This window comes from Oncorhynchus keta, unplaced genomic scaffold (genome assembly GCF_023373465.1).
Source record: "Oncorhynchus keta strain PuntledgeMale-10-30-2019 unplaced genomic scaffold, Oket_V2 Un_contig_13672_pilon_pilon, whole genome shotgun sequence".
Taxonomy (NCBI): domain Eukaryota; kingdom Metazoa; phylum Chordata; class Actinopteri; order Salmoniformes; family Salmonidae; genus Oncorhynchus; species Oncorhynchus keta.
In genome coordinates, this window is record NW_026278315.1 from 77677 (window position 1) to 96724 (window position 19048).

At 52.7% G+C, this 19048-nt stretch overlaps 1 long non-coding RNA gene across 9 annotated transcripts; it reads right to left on the reverse strand.

Moving 5' to 3' along the window:
* Positions 1 to 16189: 16189 nt before the first annotated feature.
* Positions 16190 to 18835, reverse strand: LOC127918192 (uncharacterized). Of its 9 annotated transcripts, none has more exons than XR_008099415.1 (5): positions 18403 to 18835; positions 18276 to 18316; positions 18151 to 18232; positions 17536 to 17937; positions 16190 to 17485 (listed from the first exon to the last, which is right to left on the reverse strand). It is a non-coding gene; the product is annotated as an uncharacterized LOC127918192 (long non-coding RNA). The 9 variants fall into 9 exon arrangements; XR_008099409.1 differs by having other exon boundaries at positions 17536 to 17691; positions 17815 to 17937; positions 18151 to 18316; XR_008099410.1 differs by having other exon boundaries at positions 17536 to 17773; positions 17815 to 17937; positions 18151 to 18316.
* Between the last annotated feature and the right edge of the window lie 213 nt (positions 18836 to 19048).

The following is a 19048-nucleotide window of genomic DNA, read 5'->3' on the forward strand; positions in this document are numbered from 1 at the left end:
ACAGAGAAGAGAGGGAGGAGGTCTGGATATGGCTGAGACAGAGAATAGAGGGAGAGAGGGGAGGTCTGGATATGGCTGAGCCAGAGAAGAGAGGGAGAGAGAGGTCTGGATATGGCTGAGACAGAGAAGAGAGGGAGAGAGGGGAGGTCTGGATATGGCTGAGACAGACAAGAGAGAGAGGAGGTCTGGATATGGCTGAGACAGAGAAGAGAGGGAGGAGGTCTGGATATGGCTGAGACAGAGAATAGAGGGAGAGAGGGAGGTCTGGATATGGCTGAGCCAGAGAAGAGAGAGAGGAGGTCTGGATATGGCTGAGCCAGAGAAGGGAGGGAGAGAGAGAGGTTAACAGCCTTGTTCAGGGGCAGAACGACAGATTTTCATCTTGTCAGCTCGGGGGAGCCAATCTTGCATCCTTACAGTTAACTAGTCCAACGCAAAACGACCTGCCTCTCTCTCGTTGCACTCCACAAGGAGACTGTTACGCAAATGCAGTAAGCCAAGGTAAGTTGCTAGCTAGCATTAAACTTATCTTATAAAAAACAATGTCCTGCATTGCATATAATCTGACTGAGCATACAAGTATCTAAGTATCTGACTGAGCGGTGGTAGGCAGAAGCAGGCGCGTAAACATTCATTCAAACAGCACTTGTGCGTTTTGCCAGCAGCTCTTCGTTGTGCGTCAAGCATTGCGCTGTTTATGTAACCGAAGTGAAATGGCTAGCTAGTTAGCGCGCGGTAATAACGTTTCAAATGTCACTCGCTCTGAGCCTTCTAGTGGTTGTTTCCCTTGCTCTGCATGGGTATCGCTGCTTCGATGGTGGCTGTTGTCGTTGTGTTGCTGGTTCGAGCCCAGGGAGGAGCGAGGAGAGGGACGTAAGCTATACTGTTACACTGGCAATAGTATAGTGCCTATAAGAACATCCAATAGTCAACGGTTAATGAAATACGAAATAGTCCTATAATTCACCCCTCCCCTGCTGTCGGTACCTCATAACGCACCTCCCCTGCTGTCGGTACCTCAGAACGCCCCTCCCCTGCTGTCGGTACCTCATAACGCACCTCCCCTGCTGTCGGTACCTCAGAACGCCCCTCCTGTGCTGTCGGTACCTCAGAACGCTCCTCCCTTGCTGTCGGTACCTCATAACGCACCTCCCCTGCTGTCGGTACCTCAGAACGCCCCTCCCCTGCTGTCGGTACCTCAGAACGCCCCTCCTGTGCTGTCGGTACCTCAGAACGCCCCTCCCCTGCTGTCGGTACCTCAGAACGCCCCTCCTGTGCTGTCGGTACCTCAGAACGCCCCTCCCCTGCTGTCGGTACCTCAGAACGCACCTCCCCTGCTGTCGGGTACCTCAGAACGCTCCTCCCCTGCTGTAGGTACCTCATAACGCTCATCCCCTGCTGTTGGTACCTCAGAACATCATTACATTTACATTTAAGTCATTTAGCAGACGCTCTTATCCAGAGCGACTTACAAATTGGTGCATACACCTTATGACATCCAGTGGAACAGCCACTTGCATCTAAATCTTTTTTTGGGGGAGAAGGGGGGTGAGAAGGATTACTTACCCTTACTTACCCTATCCTAGGTATTCCTTGAAGAGGTGGGGTTTCAGGTGTCTCCGGAAGGTGGTGATTGACTCCACTGTCCTGGCGTCGTGAGGGAGTTTGTTCCACCATTGGGGGCCAGAGCAGCGAACAGTTTTGACTGGGCTGAGCGGGAACTGTACTTCCTCAGTGGTAGGGAGGCGAGCAGGCCAGAGGTGGATGAACGCAGTGCCCTTGTTTGGGTGTAGGGCCTGATCAGAGCCTGGAGGTACTGAGGTGCCGTTCCCCTCACAGCTCCGTAGGCAAGCACCATGGTCTTGTAGCGGATGCGAGCTTCAACTGGAAGCCAGTGGAGAGAGCGGAGGAGCGGGGTGACGTGAGAGAACTTGGGAAGGTTGAACACCAGACGGGCTGCAGCGTTCTGGATGAGTTGTAGGGGTTTAATGGCACAGGCAGGGAGCCCAGCCAACAGCGAGTTGCAGTAATCAAGACGGGAGATGACAAGTGCCTGGATTAGGACCTGCGCCGCTTCCTGTGTGAGGCAGGGTCGTACTCTGCGGATGTTGTAGAGCATGAACCTACAGGAACGGGACACCGCCTTGATGTTAGTTGAGAACGTCAGGGTGTTGTCCAGGATCACGCCAAGGTTCTTAGCGCTCTGGGAGGAGGACACAATGGAGTTGTCAACCGTGATGGCGAGATCATGGAACGGGCAGTCCTTCCCCGGGAGGAAGAGGAGCTCCGTCTTGCCGAGGTTCAGCTTGAGGTGGTGATCCGTCATCCACACTGATATGTCTGCCAGACATGCAGAGATGCGATTCGCCACCTGGTCATCAGAAGGGGCAAAGGAGAAGAACACCCCTCCCCTGCTGTCGGGTACCTCAGAACGCACCTCCCCTGCTGTCGGGTACCTCAGAACACCCCTCCCCTGCTGTCGGGTACCTCAGAACGCACCTCCCCTGCTGTCGGTACCTCAGAACGCCCCTCCCCTGCTGTCGGTACCTCAGAACACCCCTCCCCTGCTGTAGGTACCTCAGAACGCCCCCCCCTGCTGTAGGTACCTCAGAACGCTCATCCCATGCTGTCGGTACCTCAGAACACCCCTCCCCTGCTGTAGGTACCTCAGAATGCCCCTCCCCTGCTGTAGGTACCTCAGAAAGGCTCATCCCATGCTGTCTCAATGATCTTCTGTGTATGTAGGCTACAATACAGCCAGGACTACGTCTGGATGTAATCTCACTGGTTCGTTCCAAATGGCACCCTATTGTCTATATAGTGCAATACTTTTAACCTGAGCCCTATGGGTTTGGGTCATAAGTAGTGCTCTATATAGGGGGATAGGATGTAATTTGGGACGCAGATTCTGAGTTGCTAATTTTGGGCTCCAGTCTTTTGTGCAGTGATGACTTAAGCCTTGGTACACAATATTATCTATTTTATGTAACAGTGGAGTGAAACAGGATTTATAAATGTACCAGAGGGGTTGAGTCTGACCTTGTAAATTACAACACAATTCTTCCCACAGCAACAGCGCCCCCTGCTGGCTAACAGTACAGATGAGTGTCAGTCAGGATATTATTAAAGGGAGGGGATTGGGATGATATTCTCAGCAGATTTTTGAAACTCTCAACTATGCTGGTTTGTAATTGTTTACATGAGTTTTCAGCCTCAGTTTTCTCTTGTCTTTCTCTACCCTCCAAGTGAAGACTTGGACCAGATTTCATTGTCATACTGTGTTCCTTTATGAAGATAGAAAAGGCTTTGATGCAGTGGTTTCCCGGAGTCTGCAGAATGAAAACAACATCCCCATAGTAATGACTAATACACAGCAGTAGTTGTTTTGAGGGGGAGCTATCCACTTCCTTCCTACAATGTTGCAGTGTTCCTAAATGGAACAGTTGAGATTCTTAACACCAGGGGGAGACGTGGAGTTGTGGGATTCTTATGTCAGGACGGAATGTCAGGAATGTCTCCGAGCCCAGAGCTTTGGAAGTGACAGGATCCTACCACACACAGCTGTTAGTTTGACACACACACACACAGCTGTTAGTTTGACACACACACACACACACACACACACACACTCACACACACATTTTGATTTGATTTTACTGGCCTCGTATGACTTCATTTGCAATCCAACAGGTTTATATGACCCTGTAGAGACCCATGTATGCCGTCTCAGCTAATGTGAGGAGAAGTTTATATGAATTGAGTTGATGCACTTAAATTGTGCAGCAATGGTCATTTGGGGACATAGCCTAGTCCTAAAACCCTACCCTGTTTCCACGGTGCCAGGCAGCTGTTGTTCTGAAACTCTGTTCCCAGCGTTGGCTGTAATTTGTCCAGTGGTGGTGTCAGTCTGAAATGCTCCCATTGTCTCCGTGCTTCAAGCCCTGGCAGCGTGGGCTGAAGGGGCGTGGTCCTGGAAACATGACAGACCCTCTATGGCCCTGCTTGTTATGTCGTGTAAGGAGATGAGACCATAATGGCTCCATTCTGAGAGGGCTGAGCTGTAGAAGCATGTTTCACAGTGGGAAAGCCGAGCTAATCATTAGGTTATCAGTTGAGAGGTAGTTCACAAAGGACATTTTAAACTGTAACAACGACAAGGCACATCTTTGTAGGCAGGCCCCTCCCCTCCACATGGTGTTGTGCAGGGTTTCCCCAAACTCGCCCCCCCCCCCTCTACACAGCTGATTCAAATAATCCTGGCTTGATGATGAGTTGGTTATTTGAATCAGCTGTGTACTGTTAGGATAAAAACCTAAACGTGCACCTGGGGGGTTGTGAAACCCTAGTATAGTGCACGTGTCAAACTCATTCCACAGGTGGCTGAGTGTCTGCAGGTGTTAGCTCCTCCCTACTTGATTGATGAATTAAAGTCACTGATTAGTCAAGAACTCCCCTCGCCTGGTTTTCTAGATGTTAAATGAAAAGAGAAACCAAAAACCAGTAGACACTAGGCCCTCCATGGAATGAGTCTGACAGCCCTGCTATAATGTATTCTACCTGGTTTGTCCTTACTGCTAGCTGTCTACCTACTATAGTGAAGGGAATATGGGGCACATAGTAACCCCACAGTAACTAGGTCAAGTCCCTGACTGGTATTACTTATGTATTCAGGTTACTGTTGTGGCTGAGGACAGTGGAATGTGCTCCAGTACACTGATGTTTCTATGTTGTGGATAGACTGTATAGTGGTCCTCTATGGGGTAATGTGTTTCAGCTCAGTGTGTAGGAGTTAGTATCTGTTATATAGGCTATCATATCTCTTCCCGCTTCTACTGGAACCATTTAGCTGCTGGTCTCGAAATATACATTACTCACCTCAACACGGACACCTGTCCACTAGGGTCGGGACGGTACCTCTCCCGACACGGACACCTGTCCACTAGGGCCGGGGCGGTACCAGTCCCGACACGGACACCTGTCCACTAGGGTCGGGACGGTACCTCTCCCGACACGGACACCTGTCCACTAGGGCCGGGGCGGTACCAGTCCCGACACGGACACCTGTCCACTAGGGCCGGGACGGTCCCTCTCCCGACACGGACACCTGTCCACTAGGGCCGGGACGGTCCCTCTCCCAACACGGACACCTATCCACTAGGGCCGGGACGGTCCCTCTCCCGACACGGACACCTGTCCACTAGGGCCGGGACGGTCCCTCTCCCAACACGGACACCTATCCACTAGGGCCGGGACGGTCCCTCTCCCGACACGGACACCTGTCCACTAGGGCCGGGACGGTACCAGTCCGGACACGGACACCTGTCCACTAGGGCCGGGACGGTACCAGTCTGGACACGGACACCTGTCCACTAGGGCCCGGTACCAGTCTGGACACGGACACCTGTCCACTAGGGCCGGGACGGTACCAGTCTGGACACGGACACCTGTCCACTAGGGCCGGGACGGTACCAGTCTGGACACGGACACCTGTCCACTAGGGCCGGGACGGTACCAGTCTGGACACGGACACCTGTCCACTAGGGCCGGGACGGTACCAGTCTGGACACGGACACCTGTCCACTAGGGCCGGGACGGTACCAGTCTGGACACGGACACCTGTCCACTAGGGTCGGGACGGTACCAGTCTGGACACGGACACCTGTCCACTAGGGCCGGGACGGTCCCTCTCCCGACACGGACACCTGTCCACTAGGGCCGGGACGGTCCCTCTCCCAACACGGACACCTATCCACTAGGGCCGGGACGGTCCCTCTCCCGACACGGACACCTGTCCACTAGGGCCGGGACGGTACCAGTCCGGACACGGACACCTGTCCACTAGGGCCGGGACGGTACCAGTCTGGACACGGACACCTGTCCACTAGGGCCGGGACGGTACCAGTCTGGACACGGACACCTGTCCACTAGGGCCGGGACGGTACCAGTCTGGACACGGACACCTGTCCACTAGGGCCGGGACGGTACCAGTCTGGACACGGACACCTGTCCACTAGGGCCGGGACGGTACCAGTCTGGACACGGACACCTGTCCACTAGGGCCGGGACGGTACCAGTCTGGACACGGACACCTGTCCACTAGGGTCGGGACGGTACCAGTCTGGACACGGACACCTGTCCACTAGGGCCGGGACGGTCCCTCTCCCGACACGGACACCTGTCCACTAGGGCCGGGGCGGTACCAGTCCCGACACGGACACCTGTCCACTAGGGCCGGGGCGGTACCAGTCCCGACACGGACACCTGTCCACTAGGGCCGACGCGGTACCAGTCCCGACACGGACACCTGTCCACTAGGGTCGGGGCGGTACCAGTCCCGACACGGACACCTGTCCACTAGGGCCGGGACGGTACCTCTCCCGACACGGACACCTGTCCACTAGGGTCGGGGCGGTACCTCTCCCGACACGGACACCTGTCCACTAGGGTCGGGACGGTACCTCTCCCGACACGGACACCTGTCCACTAGGGTCGGGACGGTACCTCTCCCGACACGGACACCTGTCCACTAGGGTCGGGGCGGTACCTCTCCCGACACGGACACCTGTCCACTAGGGTCGGGACGGTACCTCTCCCGACACGGACACCTGTCCACTAGGGTCGGGACGGTACCAGTCTGGACACGGACACCTATCCACTAGGGTCGGGGCGGTACCAGTCCGGACATGGACACCTGTCCACTAGGGTCGGGACGGTACCAGTCCGGACATGGACACCTGTCCACTAGGGTCGGGACGGTACCAGTCTGGACACGGACACCTGTCCACTAGGGCCGGGACGGTCCCTCTCCCGACACGGACACCTGTCCACTAGGGTCGGGACGGTACCAGTCCTTACACGGACACCTGTCCACTAGGGTCGGGACGGTACCTCTCCCGACACGGACACCTGTCCACTAGGGTCGGGACGGTACCTCTCCCGACACGGACACCTGTCCACTAGGGTCGGGCGGTACCAGTCCCGACACGGCTACCTGTCCACTAGGGCCGGGACGGTACCAGTCCGGACACGGACACCTGTCCACTAGGTCGGGACGGTACCAGTCCGGACATGGACACCTGTCCACTAGGGTCGGGACGGTACCAGTCCGGACATGGACACCTGTCCACTAGGGTCGGGACGGTACCAGTCCGGACATGGACACCTGTCCACTAGGGTCGGGACGGTACCTCTCCCGACACTGACACCTGTCCACTAGGGTCGGGACGGTACCTCTCCCGACACGGACACCTGTCCACTAGGGTCGGGGCGGTACCAGTCCCGACACGGACACCTGTCCACTAGGGTCGGGACGGTACCTCTCCCGACACGGACACCTGTCCACTAGGGTCGGGGCGGTACCTCTCCCGACACGGACACCTGTCCACTAGGGTCGGGACGGTACCTCTCCCGACACGGACACCTGTCCACTAGGGTCGGGCGGTACCAGTCCCGACACGGCTACCTGTCCACTAGGGCCGGGACGGTACCAGTCCCGACACTGACACCTGTCCACTAGGGCCGGGACGGTACCTCTCCCGACACGGCCACCTGTCCACTAGGGCCGGGACGGTACCAGTCCCGACACTGACACCTGTCCACTAGGGCCGGGACGGTACCTCTCCCGACACGGCCACCTGTCCACTAGGGCCGGGACGGTACCAGTCCCGACACGGACCCCTGTCCACTAAGGTCGGGACGGTACCAGTCCTTACATGGACACCTGTCCACTAGGGCCGGGACGGTACCTCTCCCGACACGGCCACCTGTCCACTAGGGACGGTACCAGTCCCGACACGGACACCTGTCCACTAGGGCCGGGACGGTACCTCTCCCTACACGTACACCTGTCCACTAGGGCCGGGACGGTACCTCTCCCGACACGGACACCTGTCCACTAGGGCCGGGGCGGTACCAGTCCCGACACGGACACCTGTCCACTAGGGCCGGGGCGGTACCAGTCCCGACACGGACACCTGTCCACTAGGGCCGGGGCGGTACCAGTCCCGACACGGACACCTGTCCACTAGGGCCGACGCGGTACCAGTCCCGACACGGACACCTGTCCACTAGGGTCGGGGCGGTACCAGTCCCGACACGGACACCTGTCCACTAGGGCCGGGACGGTACCTCTCCCGACACGGACACCTGTCCACTAGGGTCGGGGCGGTACCTCTCCCTACACGTACACCTGTCCACTAGGGCCGGGACGGTACCTCTCCCGACACGGACACCTGTCCACTAGGGCCGGGGCGGTACCAGTCCCGACACGGACACCTGTCCACTAGGGCCGGGGCGGTACCAGTCCCGACACGGACACCTGTCCACTAGGGCCGACACGGTACCAGTCCCGACACGGACACCTGTCCACTAGGGTCGGGCGGTACCAGTCCCGACACGGACACCTGTCCACTAGGGTCGGGCGGTACCTGTCCCGACACGGACACCTGTCCACTAGGGCCGGGACGGTACCTGTCCCGACACGGACACCTGTCCACTAGGGCCGGGACGGTACCTGTCCCGACACGGACACCTGTCCACTAGGGCCGGTACGCTACCAGTCCCGACACGGACACCTGTCCACTAGGGCCGGGGCGGTACCTGTCCCGACACGGACACCTGTCCTCTAGGGCCGGGACGGTACCAGTCCTTACACGGACACCTGTCCACTAGGGTCGGGGCGGTACCAGTCCTTACACGGACACCTGTCCACTAGGGCCCGGGACGGTACCAGTCCCGACACGGACACCTGTCCACTAGGGCCGGGATGGTACCTGTCCCGACACGGACACCTGTCCACTAGGGCCCGGGACGGTACCAGTGCCATGATATCAGAGCAAGGAACCAAAACACGATGCGGATTTAACTTCTTTAGGAAAACAGCCCTAATGTTGGAAACAAACATCATTATATTGTCATCCAGAGTCACATGTATTTATAACCCATAGAACACAATGTGTTACAAACAACAGTGATCGGTAAGCTGATCTGACAGCTGATGCTATAGTCAATAGCAGGTGAGAACTGGAAGGAAAGGCGGCCAAAGCAGGTGTTGGCTTTGGGAATGACCAGAGAAATATACCTGCTGGAGCGTGTGCTACAGGTGGGCGTTGCTATGGTGACCTGAGCTGAGATAAGGCAGGGCATTACCTAGCAAAGACTTATAGATGACCTGGAGCTAGTGGGTTTGGCGACAGATATGTAGCGAGGACCAGGCAACAAGATCATACAGATCGCAGTGGTGGGTTGTATATGGTGCTTTAGTGACAAAATGGATGGATGGCACTGTGATAGACTACATCCAATTTGCCGAGGAGAGTGTTCGAGGCTATTTTGTAAAGGACATCGCCGAAATCAAGGATCGGTAGGATAGTCAGTTTTATGAGGGTGTGTTTGGCAGCATGAGTGAAGGAGGCTTTGTTGCGAAATAGGAAGCCGATTCTAGATTTGATTTAGGATTGGAGATGCTTATTGTGAGCCTGGAAGGGGAGTTTACAGTCTAACCAGACACCTAGGTATTTGTAGTTGTCCACATATTCTAAGTCAGAACCGTCCATAGTAGTGATGCTAGGTGGGCGGGCAGGTGCGGGCAGCGATCGGTTGAAGAACATGCATTTAGTTTTACTAGCATTTAAGAGCAGTTGGAGGCCACAGAAGGAGTATGGCATTGAAGCTCATTTGGAGGTTAGTTAACACAGTGTCCAAAGAAGGGCCAGAAGTATACAGAATGGTGTCGTCTGCGTAGAGGTGGATCAGAGAATCACCAGCAACAAGAGCAACATCATTGATATATATATATATATATATATACAGAGAAAATAGTCTGTCCGAGAATTGAACCCTGTGGCACCCCATAGAGACGGCCAGAGGTCCGGATAACAAACCCTCCTATTTGACACACTGAGCTTTATCATAGAAGTAGTTGGTGACCCAGGCGAGGCAGTCATTTGAGAAACCAAGGCTATCGAGTCTGCCGATTTAAGAATAATATATGCCATTTAGCAGACGCTTTTATCCAAAGCGACTTAGTCATGTGTCCATACATTCTACGTATGGGTGGTCCCGGAATCGAACCCACTACCCTGGCGTTACAAGCGCCATGCTCTACCAACTGTGCTACAGAAGGACTGTTGAAGAATGCTGTGATTGACAGAGTTGAAAGCCTTGACCATGTCGATGAAGACGGCTGAACAGTACGGTCTTTTATCGATGGACCTTGACCGTGGCTGAGGTGCACCCATGACCATCTCGGAAACCAGATTGCATAGCAGAGAAGGTACGGTGGGATTCTAAATGGTCGGTGATCTGTTTGTTAACTTGGCTTTTGAAGACTTTTGAAAGGCAGGGCAGGATGGATATAGGTCTGTAACAGTTTGGGTCTAGAGTGTCACCCCCTTTGAACAGGGGGGTGACCGTGGAAGCTTTCCAATCTTTAGGGATCTCAGACGATACGAAAGAGAGGTTGAACAGGCTAGTAATAGGGGTTAGAAAGAGAGGGTCCAGATTGTCTAACCCAGCTGATTTGTAGGGGTCCAGATTTTGCAGCTCTTTCAGAACATCAGCTATCTGGATTTGGGTGAAGGAGAAATGGGGAGACTTGGGCAAATTGCTGCGGGGGGTGCAGAACTGTTGGCCGGGGTAGGGTAGCCAGGTGGAAAGCATGGCCAGCCATAGAAAAGTGCTTATTGAAATTCTTGGTTATTGTGGATTTAGCAGTGGTGACCATGTTTCCTAGTCTCAGGGCAGTGGGCAGTGGGCAGCTGGGAGAAGGTGCTCTTATTCTCCATGGACTTTACAGTGTCCCAGAGCTTTTTTTGAATTAGTGCTACAGGATGCACATTTCTGTTAGGAGAGCAAAGGCTGGCTTTTTCAAACTGACTGTGTATATAGCGCGGGCTATTCGATGCTAATGTAGTACACCACAGGATGTTTTTGTGCTGGTCAAGGGCAGTTGAGTCAGGAGTGACCCAGGGGCTGTATCGGTTCTTAGTTCTAATATTTTTGAACGGGGCATACTTATTTAAGATGGTGAGGAAAGCACTTTTAAAGAACAACCAGGCATCCTCTACTGATGGGATGAGGCCAATATCCTTCCAGGATACCTGGGCCAGGTCAATTAGAAAGGCCTGCTCGCTGAAGTACTTTAGGGAGCGTTTGACCGTGATGAGGGGTGGTCGTTTGACTGCGGACCCATTACGGACGCAGGCAATGAGGCAGTGATCGCTGAGATCCTGGTTGAAGACCGCAGAGGTGTGTTTGGAGGGCAAGTTGGTCAGGATGATATCGATGAGGGTGCCCATGTTTACAGATTTAGGGTTGTACCTGGTAGGTTCCTTGATAATTTGTGTGAGTTAAGCATATCCCAGTTTAAGTCACCTAACAGTGCGAACACTGAAGATAGATGGGGGGCAATCAATTCACATATGGTGTCCAGGGCACAGCTATGGCTTGAGGGGGGTCAATAACAAGCAACAACACTTCGAGACTTATTTCTGGAAAGGTGTATTTTTAAAAGTAGAAGCTTGAACTGTTTGGGCACAGACCTGGATAGTATGACAGAACTCTGCAGGCTATCTCTGCAGTAGATTGCAATTCCGCCCTCTTTGGCAGTTCTATCTTGTCAGAAAATGTTGTGGTTGGGGATGGAAATCTCAGAATTTTTGGTGGCCTTCCTAAGCCAAGATTCAGACACGGCTAGGATGTCGGGGTTGGCAGAGTGTGCTAAAGCAGTGAGTAAAACAAACTTAGGGAGGAGGCTTCTAATGTTAACTTGCATGAAACCAAGGCTTTTACAGTTACAGGTATCATCACAGCCCTAATATACAGTATACTGCACTTTCAATATCTCTCTGCCACTCACTCACTCACTCACTCACTCACCACTCACTCACTCACTCACTCACACACACACACACACTCACACACACACACACACACACACACACACACACACACACACACACACACACACACACACACACACACACACACACACACACACACACACACACACACACACACACACACACACACACACACACACACACACACACACACACACGCGCGCTCTCTCTTCACAGCTAGTGAATAATTAATGTCTCCCTCTCGGGGTCTCTGCTCTCTAATGATGTCTCCAGGGTGTGTTTGTGTGTGTGTGTTTGTTTGTACGGGCTGTCAGAATGTGCAGTTGCTGCAGTGACAGCTCGAGTCCCCCTGCCTGACAAATGTTGGAATCTGGGGCCTCTCATCTCTCTGCCTCGGACACAGCATCCATCTGTCATCTCACCTGAGACCATTAGATCTGCACTCTGGGTGGAGACGTGAGCGTGCACGGTAGTGGTGCTGAATGCTGCTGATCTACGGGATGCACAGGACCAGCGGGAGGGGAGGTGTCAGTCACACTGGGATGGGGGATGATGAGAGAGAGGGAGAACATCACACTGCCATCTGTTGAATGAGGGATAAAGAGAGAGGGAGAGAGAGAAACATGATTGCTTATCATTCTTGTTCTCATGTTCTGACTCATTCAACACCTTGATTCTCCTTCACAGTCACAACATTCTCACAGTGGCCGGGAGAAACTTTGTGGCGTGCCGCCAAAATGACTTCCTGTTTGGTGTGTTACACCCATTACCCTCCCCTACTCCACATTCAGCTAAGAGTTCCACGGTGGGTCTATTCCCATGTCGTACGCCGACCTGTGTGTGGGAGAATTGATTTCACCCGGCTACCCTTGAGTTGCTCCGCCCGACGACATGTCATTGATTTGGACGATGCTATCGGTTCAATGTGCTTGAATAATGCGTGGGTGTGCACATTTCAGCAGACATGTCCTTAATGCATTTTCCTCTGCACAGGTTCACACCAATTGAGACGCGTATAGTGCCTACTTCACTGTTGCTATGGACTTTCATTGGATGAATAGTGAACCATGTGCTTCTCTGCAGTCAGTGTATTGTGTAACTGAAAGTAGTCTGTGGTGCCAATGTGCTCAGAGAGCGAGAGATCTAGAGACACAGAATGTAGGCCAAGTTTCATTTGACATGGATACAGGTCATCAGATTACCCTGTAGTCAGATAATGGAATTTAGAATTGAAAGGGAACGGGGGATAATTGGAATGAATATCGTCTAGATGAGACTTGGGTTGACGGTAATGAGGACCGACTCTGTGAAAGACTGACCTCTGGAGTTGACTTGGGATGGAGGGGAGGGGGGAGGAGAGAGGGTGGCTGAGCTGAGGATGAAGAGGGGAGGCGAAGGTCCTACCCCTCTGACAGCGAGAAGGAGACACTATAATAATTACTGATAGTCTACAGTAGATCCACCAGAGACTGCCAGTAGACTGGAGCCATTAGATCCCAGCCCTAGTGGATGGGTGTCCATCCTTGTTGTGGAGCCATTAGATCCCAGCCCTAGTGGATAGGTGTCCATCCTTGTTCTGGAGCCATTAGATCCCAGCCCTAGTGGATAGGTGTCCATCCTTGTTGTGGAGCCATTAGATCCCAGCCCTAGTGGATAGGTGTCCATCCTTGTTGTGGAGCCATTAGATCCCAGCCCTAGTGGATAGGTGTCCATCCTTGTTCTGGAGCCATTAGATCCCAGCCCTAGTGGATAGGTGTCCATCCTTGTTCTGGAGCCATTAGATCCCAGCCCTAGTGGATGGGTGTCCATCCTTGTTCTGGAGCCATTAGATCCCAGCCCTAGTGGATAGGTGTCCATCCTTGTTGTGGAGCCATTAGATCCCAGTCCTAGTGGATAGGTGTCCATCCTTGTTCTGGAGCCATTAGATCCCAGCCCTAGTGGATGGGTGTCCATCCTTGTTCTGGAGCCATTAGATCCCAGCCCTAGTGGATGGGTGTCCATCCTGGTTCTGGAGCCATTAGATACCAGCCCTAGTGGATAGGTGTCCATCCTTGTTCTGGAGCCATTAGATCCCAGCCCTAGTGGATGGGTGTCCATCCTTGTTGTGGAGCCATTAGATCCCAGTCCTAGTGGATAGGTGTCCGTCCTTGTTCTGGAGCCATTAGATCCCAGCCCTAGTGGATATGTGTCCATCCTTGTTCTGGAGCCATTAGATCCCAGCCCTAGTGGATATGTGTCCATCCTTTTTCTGGAGCCATTAGATCCCAGCCCTAGTGGATAGGTGTCCATCCTTGTTCTGGAGCCATTAGATCCCAGCCCTAGTGGATAGGTGTCCATCCTTGTTCTGGAGCCATTAGATCCCAGCCCTAGTGGATGGGTGTCCATCCTTGTTCTGGAGCCATAAGATACCAGCCCTAGTGGATAGGTGTCCATCCTTGTTCTGTAGCCATTAGATCCCAGCCCTAGTGGATGGGTGTCCATCCTTGTTCTGTAGCCATTAGATCCCAGCCCTAGTGGATGGGTGTCCATCCTTGTTCTGGAGCCATTAGATCCCAGCCCTAGTGGATGGGTGTCCATCCTTGTTCTGGAGCCATTAGATCCCAGCCCTAGTGGATAGGTGTCCATCCTTGTTCTGGAGCCATTAGATCCCAGCCCTAGTGGATGGGTGTCCATCCTTGTTCTGGAGCCATTAGATCCCAGCCCTAGTGGATAGGTGTCCATCCTTGTTCTGGAGCCATTAGATCCCAGCCCTAGTGGATAGGTGTCCATCCTTGTTCTGGAGCCATTAGATCCCAGCCCTAGTGGATAGGTGTCCATCCTTGTTCTGGAGCCATTAGATCCCAGCCCTAGTGGATAGGTGTCCATCCTTGTTCTGGAGCCATTAGATCCCAGCCCTAGTGGATAGGTGTCCATCCTTGTTCTGGAGCCATTAGATCCCAGCCCTAGTGGATGGGTGTCCATCCTTGTTCTGGAGCCATTAGATACCAGCCCTAGTGGATGGGTGTCCATAGTTGCTACCATGTTGTTGTCGTGTTCTGCTGCCTTGCTATGTTGTTGTCTTAGGTCTCTCTTTATTCTTTTTTTAAATATATTTTTTTTATCCCAGCCCCCGTAGGAGACCTTTTGCCTTCTGGTAGGCTGTCATTGTAACTAAGAATTTGTTCTTAATTGACTTGCCTGGTTAAATTAAAAATAAAATAAAAGATCCAAACCAACCAGGATAAACAACCCTTGTTCTGGAGCCATTAGATCCAAACCACCAACCAGCCAAGTGACCAGGATAAACAACCCTTGTTCTGGAGCCATTAGATCCAAACCACCAACCAGCCAAGTGACCAGGATAAACAACCCTTGTTCTGGAGCGACTAGTTCAAAAGCACAACCCGTGTTCTGGAGCGACTAGTTCAAAAGCACAACCCGTGTTCTGGAGCGACTAGTTCAAAAGCACAACCCGTGTTCTGGAGCGACTAGTTCAAAATCACAACCCGTGTTCTGAAGAGCCCACAGTGTTTGAATGAATGGATTAAGATGCTGTTTGGGATCTTTGACACATAGTTTGTTTGAGATAATAATCTGCTGCCCTGCCTGTTCTTTTGTGTTGGAGAGGATCAGCATATGGTTACTATTGTGGTCAGAGATTAGGGGGAGCCTGCTGGCACGGGTGTGTGTGTGTGTGTTTGGAAGGGGGTGTTTAGGGGCACACAAGCCCCCCATCTCCACCCCTCCCCCAGGTTGATCAGCAGCCTGGCCTGCCCTCCCCTTCCCCATGGGCACGTGGTTGGCACACTCCCCTGGGGACCCCTTGTCGCCAAGGCTCCACCACTCTGCACGCTGCGAGCCAAACCAGCCGTGGCGTGCAGACCCAAGACTGTGTCACCATGGTAACAGACCTGAGTCTGGGTTGGCGTGTCAAGATGTCTGGTGTTAGTCTCTCTCTCTCTCTCTGTGTCTCTCCATTTGTCTGCTCGCTTTTCTTTATTCATTCAGTGGTTCATCTGCTCCCATCTCTCTCTCTTCCGCTTTGATGATCAAGACAGAGAGTCTAGCCTCTGAGTCAGACGCATGTGTACACACACACACACACACACACACACACACACCGGTGGTCTGAATGTGTGCAGGGCTCTCTGACGTGTCATCGTTTTGTTGTGCAGGACTCATCAGCAGATAGTCCCACACCTCATGGTGCCTCCTTGTTAATGTGTTATGTACATGCTAAACAACTCATGAAAACTTTATCACCATATGAAGAGGTTACAATCATGTTTAACCATACTGAGAAATATGGCCTTTGGGAGAAGATGGTGGCTGGGGAGAAGACACTGAGAATCACATCATTTGTTGTCTGACTATTTAGCATAGGTCTTGCAATTAGGCTACCCTGTTCCTGGAGAACTAGTATCCTGTAGGGTTTCGCTCCAACCACAGTTGTAACTAACCTGATTCAGCTTATCAACCAGCTAATTATTAGAATCAGGTGTGCTAGATTAGTGTTGGAGAGAGGACCTACAGCACAGTATCTCTCCAGGAATAGTGTTGGAGAGAGGACCTACAGCACAGTAGCTCTCCAGGAATAGTGTTGGAGAGAGGACCTACAGCACAGTAGCTCTCCAGGAATAGTGTTGGAGAGAGGACCTACAGCACAGTAGCTCTCCAGGAATAGTGTTGGAGAGAGGACCTACAGCACAGTAGCTCTCTAGGAACAGGGTTGGAGAGAGGACCTACAGCACAGTAGCTCTCCAGGAATAGTGTTGGAGAGAGGACCTACAGCACAGTATCTCTCCAGGAATAGTGTTGGAGAGAGGACCTACAGCACAGTAGCTCTCCAGGAATAGTGTTGGAGAGAGGACCTACAGCACAGTAGCTCTCCAGGAATAGTGTTGGAGAGAGGACCTACAGCACAGTAGCTCTCCAGGAATAGTGTTGGAGAGAGGACCTACAGCACAGTAGCTCTCTAGGAACAGGGTTGGAGAGAGGACCTACAGCACAGTAGCTCTCCAGGAATAGTGTTGGAGAGAGGACCTACAGCACAGTAGCTCTCCAGGAATAGTGTTGGAGAGAGGACCTACAGCACAGTAGCTCTCCAGGAATAGTGTTGGAGAGAGGACCTACAGCACAGTAGCTCTCCAGGAATAGTGTTGGAGAGAGGACCTACAGCACAGTAGCTCTCTAGGAACAGGGTTGGAGAGAGGACCTACAGCACAGTAGCTCTCCAGGAATAGTGTTGGAGAGAGGACCTACAGCACAGTAGCTCTCCAGGAATAGTGTTGGAGAGAGGACCTACAGCACAGTAGCTCTCCAGGAACAGGGTTGGAGAGAGGACCTACAGCACAGTAGCTCTCCAGGAACAGGGTTGGAGAGAGGACCTACAGCACAGTAGCTCTCCAGGAACAGGGTTGGAGAGAGGACCTACAGCACAGTAGCTCTCCAGGAACAGGGTTGGAGAGAGGACCTACAGCACAGTAGCTCTCCAGGAACAGGGTTGGAGAGAGGACCTACAGCACAGTAGCTCTCCAGGAACAGGGTTGGAGAGAGGACCTACAGCACAGTAGCTCTCCAGGAACAGGGTTGGAGAGAGGACCTACAGCACAGTAGCTCTCCAGGAACAGGGTTGGAGAGAGGACCTACAGCACAGCACAGGGTAGCTCTCCAGGAACAGGGTTGGAGAGAGGACCTACAGCACAGTAGCTCTCCAGGAACAGGGTTGGAGAGAGGACCTACAGCACAGTAGCTCTCCAGGAACAGGGTAGGATGGATGGTAGTTCTCCAGGAACAGGGTTGGAGTGAACCTATAGGATGGTAGTTCTCCAGGAACAGGGTTGGAGTGAACCTATAGGATGGTAGTTCTCCAGGAACAGAGTTGGAGTGAACCTATAGGATGGTAGTTCTCCAGGAACAGGGTTGGAGTGAACCTATAGGATGGTAGTTCTCCAGGAACAGAGTTGGAGTGAACCTATAGGATGGTAGTTCTCCAGGAACAGGGTTGGAGTGAACCTATAGGATGGTAGTTCTCCAGGAACAGGGTTGGAGTGAACCTATAGGATGGTAGTTCTCCAGGAACAGGGTTGGAGTGAACCTATAGGATGGTAGTTCTCCAGGAACAGAGTTGGAGTGAGGACCTATAGGATGGTAGTTCTCCAGGAACAGAGTTGGAGTGAACCTATAGGATGGTAGTTCTCCAGGAACAGGGTTGGAGAGAGGACCTATAGGATGGTAGTTCTCCAGGAACAGGGTTGGAGAGAGGACCTATAGGATGGTAGTTCTCCAGGAACAGGGTTGGAGTGAGGACCTATAGGATGGTAGTTCTCCAGGAACAGGGTTGGAGTGAACCTATAGGATGGTAGTTCTCCAGGAACAGGGTTGGAGTGAACCTATAGGATGGTAGTTCTCCAGGAACAGAGTTGGAGTGAGGACCTATAGGATGGTAGTTCTCCAGGAACAGAGTTGGAGTGAACCTATAGGATGGTAGTTCTCCAGGAACAGGGTTGGAGAGAGGACCTATAGGATGGTAGTTCTCCAGGAACAGGGTTGGAGAGAGGACCTATAGGATGGTAGTTCTCCAGGAACAGGGTTGGAGTGAACCTATAGGATGGTAGTTCTCCAGGAACAGGGTTGGAGTGAACCTATAGGATGGTAGTTCTCCAGGAACAGAGTTGGAGTGAACCTATAGGATGGTAGTTCTCCAGGAACAGGGTTGGAGTGAACCTATAGGATGGTAGTTCTCCAGGAACAGGGTTGGAGTGAACCTATAGGATGGTAGTTCTCCAGGAACAGGGTTGGAGAGCCCTGGGCTAGAGCATGTCTTTCATAATACTTGACTTTTGTAATGAAGCCTTCCCGGGAAGCTAACCAAGGCCTAGTTGTGATAGAGCTTGTTGTGTCGACTGTCTGGAGGTTTGTCTGAACTGGTGTAACGTTCATGGAATTATGTTTGTGCCATTTAACTTAAGTGTGAATAAATGACTGATTTTGATGTGAATAACTGTAATGAATAAACACTAAATGGTGTTTTTCCTCCTTTTCTTCTATGTTCTCTGTCCTCTCTGCCCGGGCTGGCCCTCATCACAGGTAGGTCACAACTTCTCCCTTTGACAACAGAACATGTTGAAGGCACAACAGCCAGTCCTGGAGTGACCACATGGTGGTGCTTATAGAAGACAGGAAGTTAGAAGCATTAGCTCTGATTG